Raw genomic sequence first — 22,943 nt, forward strand, 5'->3', positions numbered from 1 at the left:
GTCTGTCACATGTGCTGTGCTACACACAGGGGAGATGAAAATAAACTTCTATTTTGACAGCAAGGAAACCGACAGTGATAAATAAATGTGGTTAGTAAGTCAAAGTAGTCCCAAGTAGAGGAAGTGGAAAAGCAAGAGGAGGCGGTGAATTACATGAGTTTCTCTAACCCTCTCAGGTGTACTAAAGCCAGTTTTCAAATCCCGTGTTAACGGCCAAATGGAAGCAAGTGTATATTGCTACTCTATTACAGTTGCCCCTGAACAATATGGGTTTGAACCCCGAAGACTTTCTTTGGCCTCTGCCACCCCTAAGACAATCAGAACAATTTATCTTCTCCCTCCTCCTCCTCAGCATACCCAAGAAAATACAACCAGGATGAAGACCTTTGTGAAGATCTGCTTCCACTTAATGAAAAGTAAATACATTTTCTCTTCCTTATGATTTTCTTAATAACATTTTCTGTTTTCCAGATTACTTTATTGTAACAATACAGTATATAATACACACAATATAGAAAACCCGTATTAATTAACTCTGTTATTGGTAAGGCTTTCAGTCAACAGGCTATTTGTAGCTAAATCTGGGAGGAGTCAAAAAATTTTGGACTGTGTAGAGGGTTGGTGCCCTTAACCCCACATTGTTCAATGTTCAAGAGTCAACTGTAATCAATATTTTGTAATTCATATTTTAAAATGTGCCTTATGTGAGATCCATCTATGAAAAGAACTTGATCACTAATATACTGCATACAAAGTCAATTTGAGATGAATTATGGACCCAAATGTAAAAGCTAAAAACAATCATAAAACTTCTAGAAGAAAACACAGAAGATTATGTCTGTGATCTTGGGGCAAGCAAAGATTTTTTAGGAGACAAAAAACATGCTGATAAAATTAAAAAATCATTAATTATACTTCATCAAGATAAAACAATCTGGCCAGGCACAGCAGCTCATGCCTGTAATCTTAGCACTTTGGGAGGCCGGGGTGGGTGGATTGCTTGAGCTCAAAAAATATGAAAATTAGCCAGGCATGTGGATCGCTCCTGTACTCTCAGCTGCTTGGGGGATTGAGCTGGGAGGATCTCCTGAGCCCAGAAAGCAGAGGTTGCAGTAAGCCATGATCATACCACTGCACTCCAGCATGGGTGACAGAATGAGACCCTGTCTCAAAAAAAAATCTTCATCACAAAACATTATCAACAAAATAAACAGGTAAGTCACAGACTGTGAGAATGTATTCATAAGAAAGAGGATTTGTATCCAAATTACATGAAGAACTTCTAAAACTCAATGATAATAAGACAAAGAACACAATTTAAAGGAGAAAAAAAGCAAAGAGGCTGTTCACAAAAGAAGACGTAAAAATGGCGAATAAGCACATGAAAACCTGCTCAACTTCACCAACCATCAAGAAAATACACACTAGACACCCCAGGAGCTCCTACCGCATGCTGCCCTAGAAGACCTGCGATGCCCAAGGCTGACTGCAGCAGGTGCTGGGAGGAATGCAGAGCCCTGGGATGCTTATCTGCTGCTGGCAGGGGTGGAAAATGGTACAGCCACTTTGGCAAACTGTCTGTCTTCTCCTAAAATAATATACTTCCATCCTATGACCCAGTGATGTCATTCCCAGGTATTTGTCAAAAATAAATGCAATATATTCATAAAAGTTCCTTTACAAAAAAGACTTTTATAATAGTCAAACCTGGATTGTTTAATCAACATGTGGGTAAAATATGCTTTGCTCATGCACTTGGATAGCACTCAGCACACAATATGCATGAGTCTCAAGAGTAACAGGCTAAGAGGAGTACAGCAAACACAGAAGTGTACATCCCAGGTGATTTAATCCATACAAACTTGGAGAAATAAGCACGAGAGACTGAGGGTGACAGAAATCTGATCAGTGCAGGTTTTGCAGTGGAGGACTCACGGGAAGGAGAATTAGGTGCCTTTCTGGGACGGGGAAGATGCTCTGTGTCTTGACAGGCACCGTAAGGTACACTTGAGATCTGAGCACTTCCGTGTATAAATTGCACTAAAATTAAAGTTTCCCTTGGGTGCATTTGCATAATTATGTCACCCCCGAGGCCGAGAGAGCATGGCAGGAACCACTATGGTCCTTGGAGATTCCTCAACAAAACCGTCTAGGAGGAAAAAGGGCAGAATCTAAGAGCAGCGCAAGAACCACCAGCTGTCTGTCCCTCCCTCTTCCCTCTGCAGTTCCCCATGCTGGGAGCTCTTGTGGTTCCAGGACAGCAGCTGATGGACCCCAAGGACTGGCTGCTTTTTGGGGGAAAATCACTGTTCTTGCCCTGTGGAAGTTCTAGAAAGAAGACAATCTATGCCAGCTCGGATGATTAATTTTATGTATCAAATTGCCTGGCCTTTGGTGTATGGTAGTTTGGTCTAACACCAGTTTACATGTTGCTCTGAAGATCTTGTCCAGATGTGATTAACATCTATAATCAGTTCACTCTAACTGAGATGACCCTCAAGGATGTGGGTGAGCTCCATCCAATCAGTGGAAGGCCTGAAGTGCAAAGATGGAGGTTTCCCAAAGAAGAAGAAATTCTGCCTGAAGACTGCAATATGGAAACTTGACCTGAGTTTCCAGCCTGCTGCCCTGTGGAATTTGGACTCAAGATGGCAATATCAACTCTTCCCTAAATTTCCAGATTCTGATGCCTGCCCTATGGATTGCAGACTTGCCAACCTCCACAAACATGTAAGACAATTCCTTAAAATTTCTCTCTCTTTGTCTATCTATCTGTTTGTCTATCCATCCATCCATGCATCCATCATCTGTATTGTATTAGTCAGGGTTCTCCAGAGACACAGACCCACCGAACCCATGTGGGGATCCATCCTCCTGGCTCTGTGTCTCTGGAGAACCATGACTAGTGCACACCAGCTCTGCTTCCCTCTGCACCCACGCAGCATCCCGATTTGGAGGAAGCAGGTGGCCCAGTGTGAAAGGTCATTTATCTGAAAGGAAACATTCCTGAAGTGACTGATGAGTGTGCCTTTCAGCTGGCATATTTGGGGACAGGGGCATTCATATTTCTGAGTCCAGATTCCCTAAAATGGGACGCTGTGTTGCTCATCACATAAGTCTTTATGATGTACCTGTTCATTATTTTCTCGATGAAAAATAGTGGTTAGCTGCAATTGTGAAACTGCAATCTCTCTCCATCTCAGGGTATGTGGGCTTTTTAATCACACGGGCCCTCTTTCTTTTCAAGGGCAATTATGTTGTTGATTACTCCACTGTGAGCTCAGCAGTGACGGAAGGTCAAGTTCCCAAAGTCATGTTCGGATTCACTCCTTGGTTGTGACTGGAAGCCCAGAGTGCACTGGGGTAGGAGGGCTTAGTCCACACCAACGCAAGCCCAAGCTTGTGGCCCCACTCACACTCAGGGCTGCTCCTCCCCTCCCCTTCCCCGCCCCAGGATTTATTAAGCTCTTGCTTCTGTGTCCCCAAATCAGAAATTCCTCTCAGTAGTCATACCATGGCCTCTTCTAAGGTCCCTGTCCTCCTTCTTTCAAGGAAAGCGCGGAACTGGTTGCAGAACCCCACGTGGCTCCAGCTGCAGCCGGCCACCCTCAGTGTGTCAGACCATGGGGTTGAATGAAGAGAACCATATCCAGACTGGGACAAGCCACAGGTTCTGGAATAGAAGGGACATCAGAGTGGGACTTGAGGGGGAAGAAGGCGGGAGGAGCAGCTCTCTCATTCTTCTCAGGGACGTTTAATTGTCCTGCTGTGGACTGTGATGAACCCACCTTCATCTGTCCTCCATCATTTTGCCCCTGCTTTTTCCACTCCCCTGGTCTCTTCTTCCCTCCTTTTCAAAGTCACAGAGAGATGAGGAGTGTGGGTGGCACCAGGAAGGCTCATCCATCTCCTAACACCCCTCACTCTCAGTGCTGACACCACGAAAGCCTGCAGCCTCATGCTAGCCGTGAATCCATGTCCTCTGCTGATCTGATCCGGAGTGCGTTTATGTCACTGTCTCTACAAAGCACATGACCACCTGGATTTTACCCGTTGCTCTGGGTTGCCTGTTCGTCAGGGCCCTTGGGGAAGACACCCCCCACTCTCCCACTCTGCCTGTGAATACCGCCCCCTGGGTGCAGGGCCTCTGGGCACACCCTTGCTGCTCCACCCCTAGGACTTTGCAGAATTCCAGAGCCAGGGATTCCCTTCTCTTTCTCTTGGATAAGCACTGAGCTTTCCCCACACAGCCTAGGGTCCGCCCCTCTTTTCAGCTTTCCTCTCGCCCTTTCTTAGGGAGGCTCGCTGTCTACCTTCCCCCTCCACCCTGGCAGGTGCTGCGCCCCTCAGTTCTGCGTGAAGACCCTACACACTTCCTTCATTGACTTCTGCTCCTTCCGGCCGGCTATCACCTGGACCCTCCTGGAATGGGCTTTTGCCTAAGAACTTTCCAAAAACCACACAAAATAGTGAATGGCAGTTTCTCCAATAACAATTCCACATTATCTGAAAATAGCAAACCATGGCTAATTTCTAATGAACAATAATACTCTTCTCTATGACTGAAAGGGAAGTGCCAAGCATAGATGTGTGAGAGGCCACAGATGCATGGCCCTGAGCTGAGGGGGAAAAGCGGAATGACTCCGGGCTGATGTATGGCTCAGTTCAAACAGTCAGCATGGAAGGTAATTGCTATCTGTTTTCCTGAGATCGTAAAGTTGCTTGTAATACGGGTAGGTAAAAAGAATCAAATATAATAGAACTGAATAACTTTTCAGTACTAGAATAAAATCAATATGTTGCAAGTAATTTCAGAAGCAACAGCAGCTTCCAAGAATAACTATTTATCAGGATGGGCACTTACGCATGTTTAGGGATCTTGTGAAATAATTTAGTGGCGTTTGGTCAACAGTCAACCGTTCATTCATTTTGCTGTTCCTGAGCCTCCATTCCACACGCGGCAAAGTGCTCACAGGTGCTTGCATGGAAGGATTCCCTCCGCAGCTAGAAACTTACATTTAGGGATGATCACGTGTTACAAAATTATGTTTACATTTAAAACGCCAATATTCTATCACGGTTGTAAACACAGATGGAGAGCAAGGGAAGCCACTGTTTATTCACCACTTGCCTGTGCTCTCTCTGTTCTTGTGACCTGATGGATTGTGCAGGCTCGTAGTTAGGAAAGGGAGGTTGTCCTGGGGCCAGGTCGCTGAGTATGCAGTGGGCCAGGTCCCACTCTGCAGCCCCTAAGGGCCTCACCCATAATTTGACCTTGAAGAGAAACCTCTTCAAGTCTCTCTGCCTCACTCTTCTCTTCTGTGAAACGAGGACAACGGAACCGCCCTCACAGGTAAACGAAGAATTGGAGATATTGAATGTAAAAGTGCACAGCACGATATCAAGGATACAGGAAATGGGCAATAAATGCTGGCTTCTCTATGCTTGATTCTCACAAGCCCATGAGATAGACCCGAGTGCTTGAAACCCATCCTGCACTCCCCAGAAGGCAAAGCCTGGGCAAGGCTGCCCAGCTCCAAGTGGGGGCCCTGGAATTAAACCCTACTTTGCTGTTCTGTCCTCTGCTTGAACTGCCCCCTTCCCTACCTAACCACAGGTCCCATCCTTAAGGGCAAACATCTGCCGAGCTGCAGAGTGGGACCCACTACTTAGGTCCCTTGTAGAGTCAGCCCAGGACCCTTGCACCAGGCAAACACCTTCTGTGGTTCCAGCCAAATGGTATTAAACGCAACCATGGTGTTTTCAGTTGTTTTCAAAGGCCCTCAGCAGAAACGAGGGCTTTCCAAATGGGGAGTGTTTGTCTCTGTGGAAGGAAAGCATGTTGGAAAACACCAGCAATCTTTTCAAAGGGCACCTGGACATGAGAGGTCACTTTCTGTTCCTTTGTAGTCTCGATGTAAACAAGAGAATTCTTCAGAAAATGATGTGGAAAGTTGTCCCCAGATCCCCTGAGATCTTACAAAATGTTATATTTTTCACGTGACTGAGTTAGATTTACTACGAGAACTGAAGGTGGAAGAATTCACACAGGGGCACATGATAGTTACAAGGAAGCAATGGCCCCGGGTCGCAGGCCCATAGCTGGCCCTCTGGCTGCCCTCAGCACTGCACAGAATCCTGGGGAGCAGGGACACAGGAGGTGAGGCAGGGCGTGGACCCCGTGGCCGGAGGGCCAGCGGCCGTGGGAGAACAATGCTCTGAGACAGTGTCATGTGGCATTTGTGTGGCTTCTCTCCTTCTCTCCACATCAGGCTACCCTCATGAGTGGCTGGATTTACCCGGGGCCAGTGCTTTGAAAGTGGAGAGATGAATCACTTTCTGTTATATTGTTGTGCTCATGAAGTAGAATCACACACAGGAAATCACCATGCCCATGGTAGATGAGTAGATAAATAAAAGTGAGTTTGGGTAATGGACAAACCACACCTGAGGTATCGATGTTGCTTCTTCTATAAACTTAGAATACTCCGTGTGTCCAATTCCTGGCAAAGCAGAATATAAAATTGCGAGATGTTGAGTAACAAGTACTTGAATGCGATGTGGGGGCAAATTAGATTCCTTTCTGCAAGTCCAGTAACTTCAAGAATCGTGAATGACATAGGCTCCCAATGCCAATGCAGAAGACAGCCTGAATGAAATGAACTATTTTATCATCTGTTATTCTCTGGTCCTCTTGTTTAGGAGACTTAATTGGTGCTTTATCCTGTATTGTTCTTGGAAAAACCAAGTAGCTGATGATATCAGTTTCAACCGTGTGACGCATTTTTAATCAGATATTTACTTACATTAATGTGCTCCTGCCAAAACCAAGGCTCACATAAACCAGATGTTTTTATCACGAGCCTTTGGTATCTGGAGAAAAAAAAAATAGGACAGTACAGCATGCTGGCCATTAAACAGAGGGAATTTCAAGGAAAACCATCTTTATAATGTTGTTTTGAATATTCCCATAAATTTCTTAGTTTTAGGAGCTACATTTGCCTAAACAAGTGGAAATGGTAGTTATTTTGGAAAATAATGGTAAGGATATTTGAATCTGTTTGGCCAAATTCATTCTTACTCCAGATTTTTTAATAATATTTTTTTCTAACACGATTGATCTAAAGCTTGTGTTCTAACCTCTAGCCATCCTCTGAGGGAACCACGGGTGATAAACAAGGTGGAATTCCATCATATTGATGCCACTGCTCAAGACTGTTTTTCCCACTTTCTTTTTTTTAAAATTTTCTTTTTTAGGGGATGGGAGCAGAGTCTCACTCTGTTGCCCAGGCTGGAGTGCAGTGGCTCACTGCTACCTCCGCCTCCTGGGTTCAAGCAGTTGTCCTGTCTCAGCCTCCGGAGTGGCTGGGACTACAGGTGCACACCACCACGCACGGCTAATTTTTGTACTTTTAGTACAGATGGGGTTTCTCCATGTTGGCCAGGCTGGTCTTGAACTCCTGACCTCAGGTGATCTGCCCACCTTGGCCTCCCAAAGTGCTGGGATTACAGGTGTGAGCCGCCGTGCCTGGCTTGTTTTTTCTCTTTCTTAATGACTCTCGTCTGGTCTTTCCAATACCCTGGTCTAATTCTGAGATCCCTGCATTTGCTTGGAGTTTCTCCTCTGCTTTTGGCTCTCCTCCCTGCCTTCATGCATGTGGGCCTTGCCACGGGCTCCATGTCTCCCTTTCCCGGCATTGCTCCATCTCTCTTTTGCTCTGCCTCACTCTTTCCCTCCCCAAGGCTTGACGACCATTCCTTTGCATTTCTCTTTTCTTCTAAGGAATAATTTATCTGTTTTTGTATCTGGTGTTATGATGAACCTCTTATTCCAGCCACCCTTCTTGTCACTCCACATCTACCTGAATTTGTGAGATAAATAAAGCTATGAGTTTTATACTTCAAGTCAATATTTTTCTTAATTGTCTGTTTAAGTTTAGCTGGAGAGGGTACAGTGATACAAGCAGGATCATATATTATTGGTGTCACCATGAGTTGTTATAACTTTTTGAAAAGAGATTTGGCAATATGCCTCAAGAGCCTTAAGTCATTAATCCTCTTTAACCCAGTAACTGAACTTCTGAAAATCTATCATGTACAACAAATCTCCAACTCGAGCATAAAATCACACACAAAGATATTTATAATAGCATTATTCATAATTGTCCCGAATGCAAAATAATCTAAACATCCCATAATAGTAAAATGTCCTGTAATAGTGAAATAATCTTTAAAATGGCAGTAAATAAACCAAAATATTATAATGAGAAAAATATTTGTGTCAAATTGAGTGACTGGTAAAATGGAAGACTTGTGTAAGGACTTCCTTGGGATTGAGGGGTCTGTCTGGAAATGGACAGAGAGTGGGGGCTCTGGACAAGTTCGAGGGACGTGGCTGACAGTGGTGTAGAGAGTTGTGTTTACTAAGGGCTGTGGAAGTGGCCTGAGTCTGAGTGGTGCAGGGCAGCAGGCGTCTTATTATGCTCCCAAACCGTGTGGGCCAGGAAATTACACAGAGCACAGCGGGAGCACAGGGGCCTCATTCGGAAAGACGAATGGCTGGAGTGACCTGAGACTGGGCCCTGGAACCATCTGGAAGCTTCTTCACTCAGATGTGTGGTGCCTGGGCTGGGATGACTCGGTACCAGCCTCCACTCCCATGGCTGAGCAAGTGTGAGCACATGGCATCTCCAAGTGACCTGGGCTGGGTCTCGAGAAGGAGTGCTCCAAAAGCCACTGCTGCTCGAGGCCACATGGAGGCTGCGTGGCTGTGTATGTCTTCACTTCAGGAGCCCTAGGGCATCATCAGCGCCACCCACCACATTGCTTGATTGATTTAAGGGGAGAGGACATGGACCCAGTCCCTTGAAGGGAGGAGTGTTAAAGAAGTTGTGACTTTTTTATTTGAAGCCCCACATTGGGAAAGGGGTAACATTCAATTTGGCTTTTATCTATGAAGACCTAAGCACCAAGGCCCAGGTGGATGGAGGAGACATCACCAATGAGAGTGCCCATGGATCAGGAAACTTTAGAAATTCATCATGGAGCTAAAGTCTCTTTTCCTCTGCCCAGTGCCCATTTGTTCAGTAAGAGGAGAACTCATGACACAAAGGGGCTTTAATGTCAAACGCTTGATGCAGTGCGCTCTCAGATCTGCATTCCTTTTCTCCACAACCCCACCAGCATCTGCTATTGTTTGACTGTTGAAAAGGGAGCACTTCTACACTCTTGGTGGGAGTGTAAATGAGTTCAGCCATCATGGAAAGTAGTGTGGCGATCTCTCAAAGAACTTAAAACAGAATTATCATTCTACCCAGCAATCTCATTACTGGCTGTATACCCCAATGAATACAAATTTTTCTACCAGAGAGACACACGCACACGTATGTTCATTGCAGCACTATTTACAATAGCAAATATATGGAATCAACCTGAATGCCTAGCAACAGTAGACCGAATAAAGAAAATGTGTTACATATACACCATGAAATACTACGCAGGTGTAAAACAGAACAAGATCATGTGCTTTTTGCAGCAACATGAATGGAGCTGGAGACCATAATCCTAGACAGATGCAGGAACAGAAAATCAAATTGTCAGGCCTCTGAGCCCAAGCCAGGCCAAGCCATCGCATCCCCTGTGACTTTCATGTATACGCCCAGATGGCCTGAAGTAACTGAAGAATCACAAAAGAAGTGAACATGCCCTGCCCCACCTTAACTGATGACATTCCACCACAAAAGAAGTGTAAATGGCCAGTCCTTGCCTTAAATGATGACATTACCTTGTGAAAGTCCTTTTCCTGGCTCATCCTGGCTCAAAAAGCTCCCCCACTGAGCACCTTGTGACCCCCACTCCTGCCCATCAGAGAACAAACCCCCTTTGACTGTAATTTTCCTTTACCTACCCAAATCCTATAAAACAGCCCCACCCTTATCTCCCTTAGCTGACTCTCTTTTCCGACTCAGCCCGCCTGCACCCAGGTGAAATAAACAGCCATGTTGCTCACACAAAGCCTGTTTGGTGGTCCTTCACACGGACGTGCATGAAATTTGGTGCCGTGACTCGGATCGGGGGACCTCCCTTGGGAGATCAATCCCCTGTCCTCCTGCTCTTTGCTCCGTGAGAAAGATCCACCTATGACCTCAGGTCCTCAGACCGACCAGCCCAAGAAACATCTCACCAATTTGAAATCCGGTAAGCGGCCTCTTTTTACTCTCTTCTCCAGCTTCCCTCACTATCCCTCAACCTCTTTCTCCTTTCAATCTTGGCGCCACACTTCAATCTCTCCGCCACACTTCAATCTCTCCCTTCTCTTAATTTCAATTCCTTTCATTTTCTGGTAGAGACAATGGAGACACGTTTTATCGTGGATCCAAAACTCCGGCGCTGGTCATGGACTGGGAAGGCAGCCTTCCCTTGGTGTTTAACCATGGCAGGGACGCCTCTCTGATTATTCACCCATGTTTCAAAGATGTCAGACCACACAGGGATGCCTGCCTTGGTCCTTCACCCTTAGCAGCAAGTACCGCTTTTTTGGGGAAGGGGCAAGTACCCCTCAACCCCTTCTCCTTCACCCTTAGCGGCAAGTCCCGCTTTTCTGGGAGAGGGGCAAGTACCCCTCAACCCCTTCTCCTTTACGCTTAGTGGCAAGTCCCACTTTTCTACGGGGCAAGAACCCCCAATCCCTTATTTCCATCCTCCGACCTCTTATCTCTGTGCCCCATCCCTTATTTATGCACCCCAACCTTTTATCTCTGCACCCCAACCCCTTATTTCCACTCCCCAACCCCTTTCCCGCTTTTCTGGAAGGTAAGAACCCCTGAACCCCTTCCCTCCGTGTCTCTACTCTCTCTTTTCTCTAGGCTTGCTTCCTTCACTGTGGGCAACCTTCCACCCTCCATTTCTCCTCCTTCTGCCTTGGCCTGTGTTCTCAAAAACTTGAAACCTCTTCAACTCACACCTACCTAAAACCTAAATGCCTTATTTTCTTCTGCAATGCCGCTTGACCCCAATACAAACTCGAAAGTAGTTCCGAATAGCTGGAAAACGACACTTTCAATTTTTCCATCCTACAAGATCTAAATAATTCTTGTCATAAAATAGGCAAATGGTCTGAGGTGCCTGACGTCCAGCATTCTTTTACACATCAGTCCCTTCCTTGTCTCTGTGCCCAGTGCAACTCATCCCAAATCTTCCTTCTTTCCCTCCCGCCTATCCCCTCAGTCCCAACCCCAAGCGTCGCTGAGTCTTTCTAATCTTCCTTTTCTACAGACCCATCTGACCTCTTCCCCCCTTGCCAGGCCAAGCTAGGTCCCAATTCTTCCTCAGCCTCCGCTCCTCCACCCTATAATCTTTTTATCCCCTCCCCTCCTCACACCTGGTCCGGCTTACAGTTTCATTCTGTGACTAGCCCTCCCCCACCTGCCCAGCATTTACTCTTAAAAAGGTGGCTGGATCCAAAGGCATAGTCAAGGTTAATGCTCCTTTTTCTTTATCCCAAATCAGAAGCATTTAGGCTCTTTTTTATCAAATATAAAAAGCCAGCCCAGTTCATGGCTCGTTCGGCAGCAACCCTGAGATGCTTTACAGCCCTAGACCCTAAAAGGTCAAAAGGCCATCTTATTCTCAATATACATTTTATTACCCAATCTGCTCCCGACATTAAATAAAACTCCAAAAATTAGAATCTGGCCCTCAAACCCCACAACAGGACTTAATTAACCTCACCTTCAAGGTGTACAATAATAAAAAAAAAAGTTGCAATTCCTTACCTCCACTGTGAGACAAACCCCAGCCACATCTCCAGCACACAAGAACTTCCAAATGCCTGAACCGCAGTGGCCAGGCGTTCCTCCAGAACCTCCTCCCACAGGAGCTTGCTACATGTGCTGGAAATCTGGCCACTGGGCCAAGGAATGCCCGCAGCCCAGGATTCCTCCTAAGCCGTGTCCCATCTGTGCGGGACCCCACTGGAAATCGGACTGTTCAGCTCACCTGGCAGCCACTCCCAGAGCCCCTGGAACTCTGGCCCAAGGCTCTCTGACTGACTCCTTCTTGGCTTAGCAGCTGAAACTGATGCTGCCTGATCACCTCGGAAGCCCCATAGACCATCACAGACGCCGAGCTTCGGGTAACTCTCACAGTGGAAGGTAAGTCCGTCCCCTTCTTAATCAATACAGAGGCTACCCACTCCACATTACCTTCTTTCCAAGGGGCTGTTTCCCTTGCCTCCATAACTGTTGTGGGTATTGACAGCCAGGCTTCTAAACCTCTTAAACTCCCCAACTCTGGTGCCAACTTAGACAATACTCTTTTATGCACTCTCTTTTAGTTATCCCCACCTGCCCAGTTCCCTTATTAGGCCGAGATATTTTAACCAAATTATCTGCTTCCCTGACTATTTCTGGACTATAGCCGCATCTCATTGCTGCCCTTCTTCCCAATCCAAAGCCTCCTTTGCGTCCTCCTCTTGTATCCCCCCACCTTAACCCACAAGTATAAGATACCTCTACTCCCTCCTTGGCGACCGATCACGCAGGCCTTACCATCTCATTAAAACCGAATCACCCTTATCCCGCTCAACGCCAATATCCCATCCCACAGCATGCTTTAAAAGGATTAAAGCCTGTTATCACTCGCCTGCTGCAGCATGGGCTTCTAAAACCTATAAACTCTCCTTACCATTCCCCCATTTTACCTGTCCTAAAACCAGACAAGGCTTACAAGTTAGTTCAGCAGCTGCGCCTTATCAACCAAATTGTTTTGCCTATCCACCCCGTGGTGCCAAACCCATATACTCTCCTATCCTCGATACCTCCCTCTACTACCTATTATTCTGTTCTGTATCTCAAACATGCTTTCTTTACTATTCCTTTGCACCCTTCATCCCAGCCTCTCTTTGCTTTCACTTAGACTGACCCTGACACCCATTAGACTCAGCAAATTACTTGGGCTGTACTGCCGCAAGGCTTCAGAGACAGCCCCCATTACTTCAGTCAAGCCCAAATTTCAACCTCATCTGTTACCTATGTCAGCATAATTCTCATAAAAACACAGGTGCTCTCCCTGCTGATCGTGTCCGATTAATCTCCCAAACCTCAATTCCTTACAAAACAACAACTCCTTTCCTTCCTAGGCATGGTTAGTGCAGTCAGAATTCTTACACAAGAGCCAGGACCACACCGTGTAGCCTTTCTGTCCAAACAACTTGACCTTACTGTTTTAGCCTAGCCCTCATGTCTGCGTGCAGCGGCTGCCGCTGCTTTAATACTGTTAGAGGCCCTAAAAATCACAAACTATGCTCAACTCACTCTCTACATTTCTCATAACTTCCAAAATCTATTTTCTTCCTCATACCTGATGCATATACTTTCTGCTCCCCGGCTCCTTCAGCTGTACTCACTCTTTAAGTCCCACAATTAGCATTGTTCCTGGGCCGGACTTCAATCCAGCCTCCCACATTATTCCTGATACCACACCTGACCCCCATGACTGTATCTCTCTGATCCACCTGATATTCACCCCATTTCCCCATATTTCCTTCTTTCCTCTTCCTCACCCTGATCACGCTTCATTTATTGATGGCAGTTCCACCAGGCCTAATCGCCACACACCAGCAAAGGCAGGTTATGCTATAGTACAAGCCACTAGCCCGCCTCTCAGAACCTCTAATTTCCTTTCCATCGTGGAAATCTATCCTCAAGGAAAGAACTTCTCAGTGTTCCATCTGCTATTCTACTACTACTCAGGGATTATTCAGGCCCCCTCCCTTCCCTACACATCAAGCTCGAGGATTTGCCCTCACCCAGGACTGGCAAATTAGCTTTACTCAACATGCCCTGAGTCAGATAACTAAAATACCTCTTAGTCTAGGTAGATACTTTCACTGGATAGGTAGAGGCCTTTCCTACAGGGTCTGAGAAGGCCACCACAGTCATTTCTTTCCTTCTGTCAGACATAATTCCTCAGTTTAGCCTTCCCACCTCAATACAGTCTGATAACAGACCAGCCTTTATTAGTCAAATCAGCCAAGCAGTTTTTCAGGCTCTTAGTATTCAGTGAAACCTTTATATCCCTTACGGTCCTCCGCCTTCAGGAAAAGTAGAACGGACTAAAGGTCTTTTAAAAACACATCTCCCCAAGCTCAGCCACCAACTTAAAAAGGACTGGACAATAGTTTTACCACTTTCCCTTCTCAGAAGTCAGACCTGTCCTCAGAATGCTACAGGGTACAGCCCATTAAACTCCTGTGTAGACGCTCCTTTTTATTAGGCCCCAGTCTCATTCAACACCAGACCAACTTAGACCATGACCCCAAAAAACTTGTCATCCCTACTGTCTTTTGTCTAGTCATACTCCTATTCACGATTCTCAACTACTCATACATGCCCTGCTCTTGTTTACACTGCTGGTTTACACTCTTTCTCCAAGCCATCACAGCTGATATCTACCTTTTATACCTGTTTTTCTCTTTCTCTTATTCCATTTAGTTTTTCAATTCATACAAAACCGTATCCAGGCCATCACCAATCATTCTACACGACAAATGTTTCTTCTAACATCCCCACAATATCACCCCTTACCACAAGACCTCCCTTCAGCTTAATCTCTCCCACTCTAGGTTCCCACGCCGCCCCTAATCCCACTTGAAGCAGCCCTGAGAAACATCGCCCATTCTCTCTCCATACCACCCCCCAAAATTTTCGCCGCCCCAACACTTCAACACTATTTTGTTTTATTTTTCTTATTAATATAAGAAGGCAGGAATGTCAGGCCTCTGAGCCCAAGCCAAGCCATCACATCCCCTGTGACTTGCATGTATATGCCCAGATGGCCTGAAGTAACTGAAGAATCACAAAAGAAGTGAACATGCCCTGCCCTACCTTAACTGATGACATTCCACCACAAAAGAAGTGTAAATGGCCAGTCCTTGCCTTAACTGATGACATTACCTTGTGAAAGTCCTTTTCCTGGCTCATCCTGGCTCAAAAACACCCCCACTGAGCACCTTGCCACCCCCACTCCTGCCTGCCAGAGAACAAACCCCCTTTGACTGTAATTTTCCTTTACCTACCCAAATCCTATAAAACAGCCCCACCCTTATCTCCCTTAGCTGACTCTTTTCCGACTCAGCCCGCCTGCACCCAGGTGAAATAAACAGCCATGTTGCTCACACAAAGCCCGTTTGGTGGTCTCTTCACACGGACGCGCATGAAACAAATACCACATGTTCTCACTTATAAATGGGAGCGAAACACTGAGTCTACACGGACACAAAGAATGGAAGGACAGACACTGGGGCCTCCTGGAGGGTGGGAGGAGGAAGAGGATCAAAAAACTACCTTTGGGTACTACGCTTAGTACCTGCGTGATGAAATAATCTGTCCACCAAACCCTTATGATACACAATTTACCTGTATAACAAACCAGTACATGTACCCCTGAACCTAAATAAAGGTTACAAAATAGAAAATAAATAAACAATGTAAAGAAACATTTTAATTTTGGGAAAAACAAGACTTTGATTCCAGGACAGCTATTGAGTAAAACAGCCCATCTTGGATAGTCTGAAAATATTTCCATTTAAAGTTGGATGAATTTGCATCAGATTCTTGGTTTCTATGATGCATTCATAGAAGTCATTTTCTCCTTTCCTGATCTTTGAAGATTTATAACCAGAAATTAAAATCCGTGCCACGATTCCTGAGATGAATTGTTTTACTATTGAATGCTTATTATATACAATCCCTGAAAGGGTCCAGGAAATGGACCTGCATATATTATAGACACAGTTTGTTGGTATCTATCTGAGGATTCCAGGAAAAAAATAATATAAAGGATCAGTCAATACATGAAATTTTGAAAGAAATATTTCTCCCTTTTTTGCCTCTTTGAATTTGAGAGCAAATTATAAGTATTTTAGAAATGAAATTCATGCTCATTCAGTAATCATTCAGAATGTTTATTTCCAAATCTCTTGATTCCATGTTCTCCCATGATATTGTAACTGCCCAGTGGGTTCACCTTGCCCGCTGCCTAGACAGAGCCGATTCATCAAGAGAGGGGGCCATAATCCTAAGCAGATGCAGGAACAGAAAACCAATAGAGAAAGAATAATTCATACAGAGCCAGCTGCTTGGGAGACCGAAGTTTTATTATTACTCAAATCAGTCTCCTCAAAGCTCCTAGTTTAGGGGTTTCTCATAGGCAGTTTGGGAGGATAGGTTGGGGTGGCCAGGTAACAGGTGCTTACTGCTGATTGGTTGGGGCAGAGATGAAATCATAGGGGGTGGAAGCTGTCCTCCTGCAGGCTGAATTGCTTCTTGGTGGGGCCACAGGAGTGGGGTTGGTGGGTCCAAGTGGAGCCATGGGTGTCAGACATGCAAAAAAAAAAAACTGAAAAGATATCTCAAAAGGCCAATCTTAGGTTTTAGGATACTGATATTATTTGCAGGAGCAGTTAGGTCAGTTGTATGTGGCTGACAATCGTTTCTGCCTGCACCTTAGCAGGGTTCAGGTTCCTCTGCTCCTTCTAGCCTGGCAACCTCTCATTAGCTGGGGAGGGCTATTATCATTTAAACTATGAACTAAATGTCTCACAAAGCTAGCCCAGGAATAATCAAAGGCAGCTGTGGGTGGTGAGGAGACTAAAGCTAGGAGCGGGGTTGAGCTAGATCAGATCTCCCCCATTGTCACAACCTTCTTGCCGATTCTAATTTTGGAAAGGCAGTTTCAATATTTTCTTTGAGTCTTTCCAATAGTGTGTATCTTATCCTGTCTTGGATTATTGTTTTTGTCCACTTATCTAACTCATTATATGTTAGCTCAAATATGCTTAAATGATATTCTATACAGTTAGTATAGGGCTCAAGCAAATGTTTGTTTAACTGAATTAAACTCCCTTTTTCCTGCCTTCTTTTTCGATAGGCACAAAGATTAGCAGCTAAAGTTTTCAATGATGATGGCATCTTTTATTTCTTCATATGCTTGCAACGTTAACTACTTATGTTAAGTCCACTTCTAATATTAAGTTAATCTATATTCATAACCATTCATAACTTTATCTTTTACTTATGTTTTATAAAATATTCTGAATGACATGTTTAATTTTTTATCATGAGTGGACAGGATCATTTCTGTTGGGAGCATTCATTGTGTTTTTTTGAGAGCAATGCTATAAATATTTTTGTCTAGTTCATTTGTTTAACATGATTCTCTGATTACTGGGCACCGACTTGTCCTTCTTCCAACCTTTGGAAAGTTGAGCAGGAATCGCAGCAGCGGTTGTCATAGGTGTTAGAACCAGAGTGACTCCATTTTGGGTGAGGGCTAGGAAAGTGAAACTGAGACTCCATTTTGAGTGAGGGCTAGGAAAATGAAACTGAGACTCCATTTTGAGTGAGGGCTGGAAAATGAAACTGAGACTCCATTTTGAGTGAGGGCTGGAAAATGAAACTGGACTTTATTTTGAGTGCGGGCTAGAAAATGAAACTGAGACTTGCTAGGCTGCATTCTCAGAAAGTTAGGCATTCCGAGGCTCTAGATGTTTAAGATTAAGGGGACAAATTAATAATGTTTACTAAACAGACCCAAACTTGGGAGTGTCCAGATATCCCGATATCTGGACATCAAAGGCATTCCTAATTTTGCTTTAAAGATAAGAGTATTGAATCTTGCAAAATACAGTAGTTAAGAAAATTAATCCTTTATCACAAATCCTTGTAGCAGAGCACACCTCCCCATAGATACAAGCATTGTACCTAGGGTGGATGTGTTCCTCCTCTTACTTTCAGGAACATCCTACTCAATGGAGTAGCTGTCCTTTCACCACTTTACTTTCCTAATAAACTTGCTTTGACTTTGCACTGTGGACTCGCCCTGAATTCTTTCTTGCGTGAGATCCAAGAACCCTCTCTTGGGGTCTGGATCAGAAACCTTTCCTGTAACACGGTTATTGAGGACCTGTGGATGATGTGGACAAATCCTGTTACATTCCCTGCTGCCACTTTCTCACCTGTAAAATGGGATTTATAATACCTGTCTTATCTACATCATGAAGTTGTTTTGGGAAAAAGTGAAAAAGTAACGATGTACTTTGACATGCCCAAGCACATTCTGGAATGATTATGATTATACGCTTCTTCTAAGGAGAGAAGTGGCAAACGCACAAGCCCTGTGCTGTGGCTGTGGCTGACCCCACTCCTCACAGTGACCTTCTCCTGGACCTTGATTCAGCCTCGGAAGCTTTCTCAACACAGTATCAAGAGATTAAATTTGGCATAGGATGTAAATTTGCTTTAGAGAGCATGTTTTAGGTGACCCAAGAGATGTTCAATATGATTGAGCTGAAATACTCTATGCAGAGGGTATTTGCAAAAAATAATGGCTCCCTGGCTTCTTCCCCGCCCTTGCCCACACACGTCTACAAGCACATCTCTGTTCACTCACACAGAGGCCAGTCCCTCAACCTCGCTGTCTGCTTTTTACAAAAAGCTTCCCCTTCTTGCCCTTTCTCCCTGCCCTGAGACCCAACCTTCCCTCTCAGGCTCACTGATGGAGTCCAGAGCACAGACACAGCCTGGGGTCAGAGGGAGCAAGCACAGGTGGCTTCTGAACAAGGTTTCATCTCCTACTCATGCTCCTAGCTGAATCTCCAGAGGAAATGGATTATAAATAAATGTCTGTAAGATTGACTTGCTTGATTACATTTCTCTAATCTGTCATTTTGCTTTTTAAATTAAAATTCTTTTTTTCCCCCTGAAAACACATTATTACATGTGTGGTTAGGTTGTACATCTTGAAACCCTTTATTCTGCCCCAACCACTACTTGGAAACTTATAATTAAGTAACCTGGCATGCTTTCATAAGAAGTGGAAATTTTCTAAGAACACAATGTGTTGGTGGATGTATCCTGAGAGAGATTTCCTAGTTAAAAAAAATTTATAGGCCCTCTGTGACAGAAAGGGGTAGAATTTTTTTCTTTTTCTTTTTTTTTTTTTTGAAATGGAGTTTCACTCTTGTTGCCCAGGCTGGAGTGCAATGGCGCAATCTTGGCTCACTGCAACCTCCGCCTCCCGGGTTCAAGTGATTCTCCTGCCTCAGCCTCCCGAGTAGCTGGGATTACAGGCACGAGCCACCATGTCTGGCTAATTTTGTGTTTTTAGTAAAGATGGGATTTCTCCATGTTGGCCAGGCTGGTCTTGAACTCCTGACCTCAGGTGATCCACCTGCCTCAGCCTCCCAAACTGTTGGGATTACAGGCATGAGCCACAGCACCTGGCCAGAAAGAGGTAGAAGTTTCAAAACCAAAGAAAAGTTTGTTAAGGAAATTAACACAAGAGTAACATTCTTAAGAAAACGTACTAACACAATGCACTAAGTCATTTGCCATTTGCCCAGTGAAATGAGTTTTTTCTCCTATGTCTTTTCCGATAGTCTTTCTGCTACGTCTTTGCCACAGACTGCTGGGCTTTGGAAGCAAATAAGAGAACCTCTGCAAAATTGCTGTAAGCAATTAAGAAGAGACTTCTAATTCTGCTAATGGGAGACTAGATAATGAAGACCAGTCTTCCTACCAGGAACAATTAGAAAAACTGAACACAACATAAAGAAAAAAAAAAAAAGCTTATCTATCTGTTTAAAACTTTGGAGAACTTCCAAGACAGCAAGAACTCGAAGGCCAACTGATGTGGTTTGGTCCTGTGTCCCCACCTAAATCTCACTTTGAATTGTAGTTCCCATAATCCCCATGTGTCATGGGAGGCACCCAGTGGGAGGTAATTTAATCATGGGGGCACTTACCCTCATGCATTCTCACGATAGTGAGTGAGTTCTCATGAGATCTGATGGTTTTATAAGGAGCTTCTCCCCCTTTTGCTTGGCTTTTCTTGCTGCCACCATGTGAAGAAGGACATATTTGTTTCCTCTTCCACCAAGGTTGTAAGTTTCCTGAGGCTTCTCCAGCTCTGCAGAGCTGGAGTCCATTAAACCTCTTTCCTTTATATCTTGCCCAATCTCGGATATTTCTTCTTAGCAGCAGGAGAACATACTAATACAGTAAATTGGTACCGAGGTAGTGGGGTGCTGCTGTAAAGATAGCCAAAAATGTGGAAGTGACTTTGGAACTGGGTAACAGGCAGAGGTTGGAACAATTTGGAGGGCTCAGAAGAAAACAGGAACAATTTGGAGGACTCAGAAGAAAAGTGTGACACTTCCTAGAGATTTGTTGAATGGCTTTGACCAAAATACTGATAGTGATATCAGCAGTGAAGCCCAGGCTGAGGTGGGCTCAGATGGAGATGAAGAACTTGTTGGGAACTGGAATAAAGGTGACTCTTGCTATGTTTTAGCAAAGAGACTGGCGGCATTTTGCCCCTGCCCTAGAGATCTGCGAAACTTTGAACTTGAGAGAGATGATCTAGGGTATCTGGCAGAAGAAATTTCTAAGCAGCAAAGCATTTAAGAGGAAGCAGAGCTTAGAAGTTTTGAAAATTTACAGCCAGATGATGTGATAGAAAAGAAAAATCAATTTTCTGGAGAGAAATTCAAGCCAACTGTAGAAATTTGCACGAGTAATGAGGAACCGAATGTTAATCACTAAGACATTGGAGAAAATGTCTTCAGGGCATGTCAGAGACCTTTGCGGCAGCTCCTCCCATCACAAGCCTGGAGGCCTATGAGGAAAAAATGGTTATGCAGGCTGGACCCAGGGCCCCCTCTGCTGTGTGCAGCCTAGGGACTTGGTGCCCTGCATCCCAGCAGCTCCAGCCATCGCTAACAGGTGACCAAGGTACAGTTCAGCACATGGTTTCAGAGGGTGCAAACCCCAAGCCTTGGCAGCTACCACTGTTGTTGAGTCTGTGGGTGCATGGAAGTCAAGAATTGAAGTTTGGGAACCTCTGCTTAGATTTCAGAGGATGTATGGCAACCCCTGGATATCTAGGCAGAAGTTTGCTGCAGGGACAGAACCCTCATGGAAAACCTCTGTTAGTGCAGTGCAGAAGGGAAATGTGGGGTTGGAGCCCCCACTCAGAGTCCTCACTGAGGCACTGCCTAGTGGAGCTGTGAGAAGAGGGCCACTGTCCTTCAGGACCCAGAATGGTAGATCCACCAACAGCTTGCACCATGCACCTGGAAAAGCTGTAAGCACTCAACACCAGCCTGAGGAGGCAGCCAGGTGTGTGTGTGTTGGGGGGGTGTACCCTGCAAAGCAACAGGGCTGGAGCTACTCAAGGTCATGGGAGCCCACCTCTTGCATCAGCACGGTCTGGATGTGACAAGGAATCAAAGGAGATCATTTTGGAGCTTTAAGGTTTGGCTGCCCCACTGTATTTCAGACTTGATGGGGCCTGTAGCCCCTTTGTTTTGGCCAATTTCTCCCATTTGGAATGGGTGTATTTACCTAATGCCTGTACCCCCATTGCATCTAGGAAGTAACTAACTTGCTTTGATTTTACAGGCTCATAGGCAGGAGGGACTTGCCTTGTCTCAGATGAGACTTTGGACTTGGACTTTTGGGTTAATGCTGGAATGAGTTAAGACTTTGGGGGACTGTTGGAAAGGAATGATTGTGGTTTGAAATGGGAGAACATGAGATTTGGGCAGGGCCACAGTGGAATGATATGGTTTAGCTCTGTGTCCCCACCCAAATCTCACCTTGAATTGCAGTTCCCATAATCCCCTTGTGTCATGGGAGGGACCCAGTGGGAGGTAATTTAATCATGGGGGCAGTTACTCTCATGTTGTTCTCATGATAGCGAGTGATTTTTCTTGAGATCTGATGGTTTTATAAGGGGATCCCCCCCTTTCACTTGGCACTTCTTGCTGCAGCCATGTGAAGAAGAACGTATTTGCTTCCCCTTCCACCATGATTGTAAGTTTCCTGAGGTCTCCCCAGCACTGCAGAACTGGAGTCAATTAAACCTCTTTCCTTTATAAATTGCCCAATCTTGGGTATTTCTTCACAGAAGTGTGAGAATGGACTAATACCCCAAGATTCTGGGAAGGCGATTACAGTGAAGAAACCCTGACGTTAGGTGCCACTTTTTCCTTCAGGGCATTTGTAGTAACCAAATTTTGAGAATCTGAACAGAGCTCTCAGCAGGCTCCGAGACCTGGAAAAACCAATATCAGATATCAGAGACCACTGTGAAAAAGAGGTTCTGGGAAATACCCCATACTTTCCGTTGGAAATCTTGCAGAATAACATGTAAGAGTAAGGATTAACCATAAATGGAACAGGCCCCAGAGAGACTGAAGCCCAGCTGGGAATCAGCTCAGTCCTCTTTTGGATTAAGGTCATCTAGCCCTACCCTGACTCCCCTTCTAAAGCAAAAGTAAGTGTTCCCCAGAGAATGATAGCATAGATCAGTCCCTCACATGATTTCTAATTTTCCATACATAATATACGAGATAAAGTTAAAAATAACAGATAAAAACAGATAAGAATAGACCAAAACCAAACAGAAAATACTAGACAACAGGAACAGAAGCGCAGGAAATCCAGATATCAAAATTATCAGAAATAGACTTTAAAGTAACTATGATTAATATGCTCAAGAATTAAAAGTCAAGTTGGAGAATTTCACCAGAGAAAAAGAGAATAGGTGAAAGAAAATGAAAAGAATGAACCATAGAAAAAATAAATGACGAAAAATGTGGCAAAGAATAAAGAGAAATATTGACAAAAATGAAAGGTCTAACATTCATAGAATTGAGTTCCCAAAGGTGAGCAAACAGAGTCAACAGCAGTCTTAAAAGAGATAATGGCTGAAGATTTTCTTTTTTAAAAAATATTTACCCACATGTTTATTTTATTTTATTTTATTTTAAAAACTTTTATTTTTGGTTCAGGGGTACATGTGCAGTTTTGTTATATAGGTAAACTCATTTCATGGGGGTTGTTGTATAGATTCTTTAATCACCAAGGCACTAAGACTAG

The sequence above is a fragment of the Pan troglodytes genome, chromosome 4, assembly GCF_028858775.2.
Source record: "Pan troglodytes isolate AG18354 chromosome 4, NHGRI_mPanTro3-v2.0_pri, whole genome shotgun sequence".
In the NCBI taxonomy this organism is placed as follows: domain Eukaryota; kingdom Metazoa; phylum Chordata; class Mammalia; order Primates; family Hominidae; genus Pan; species Pan troglodytes.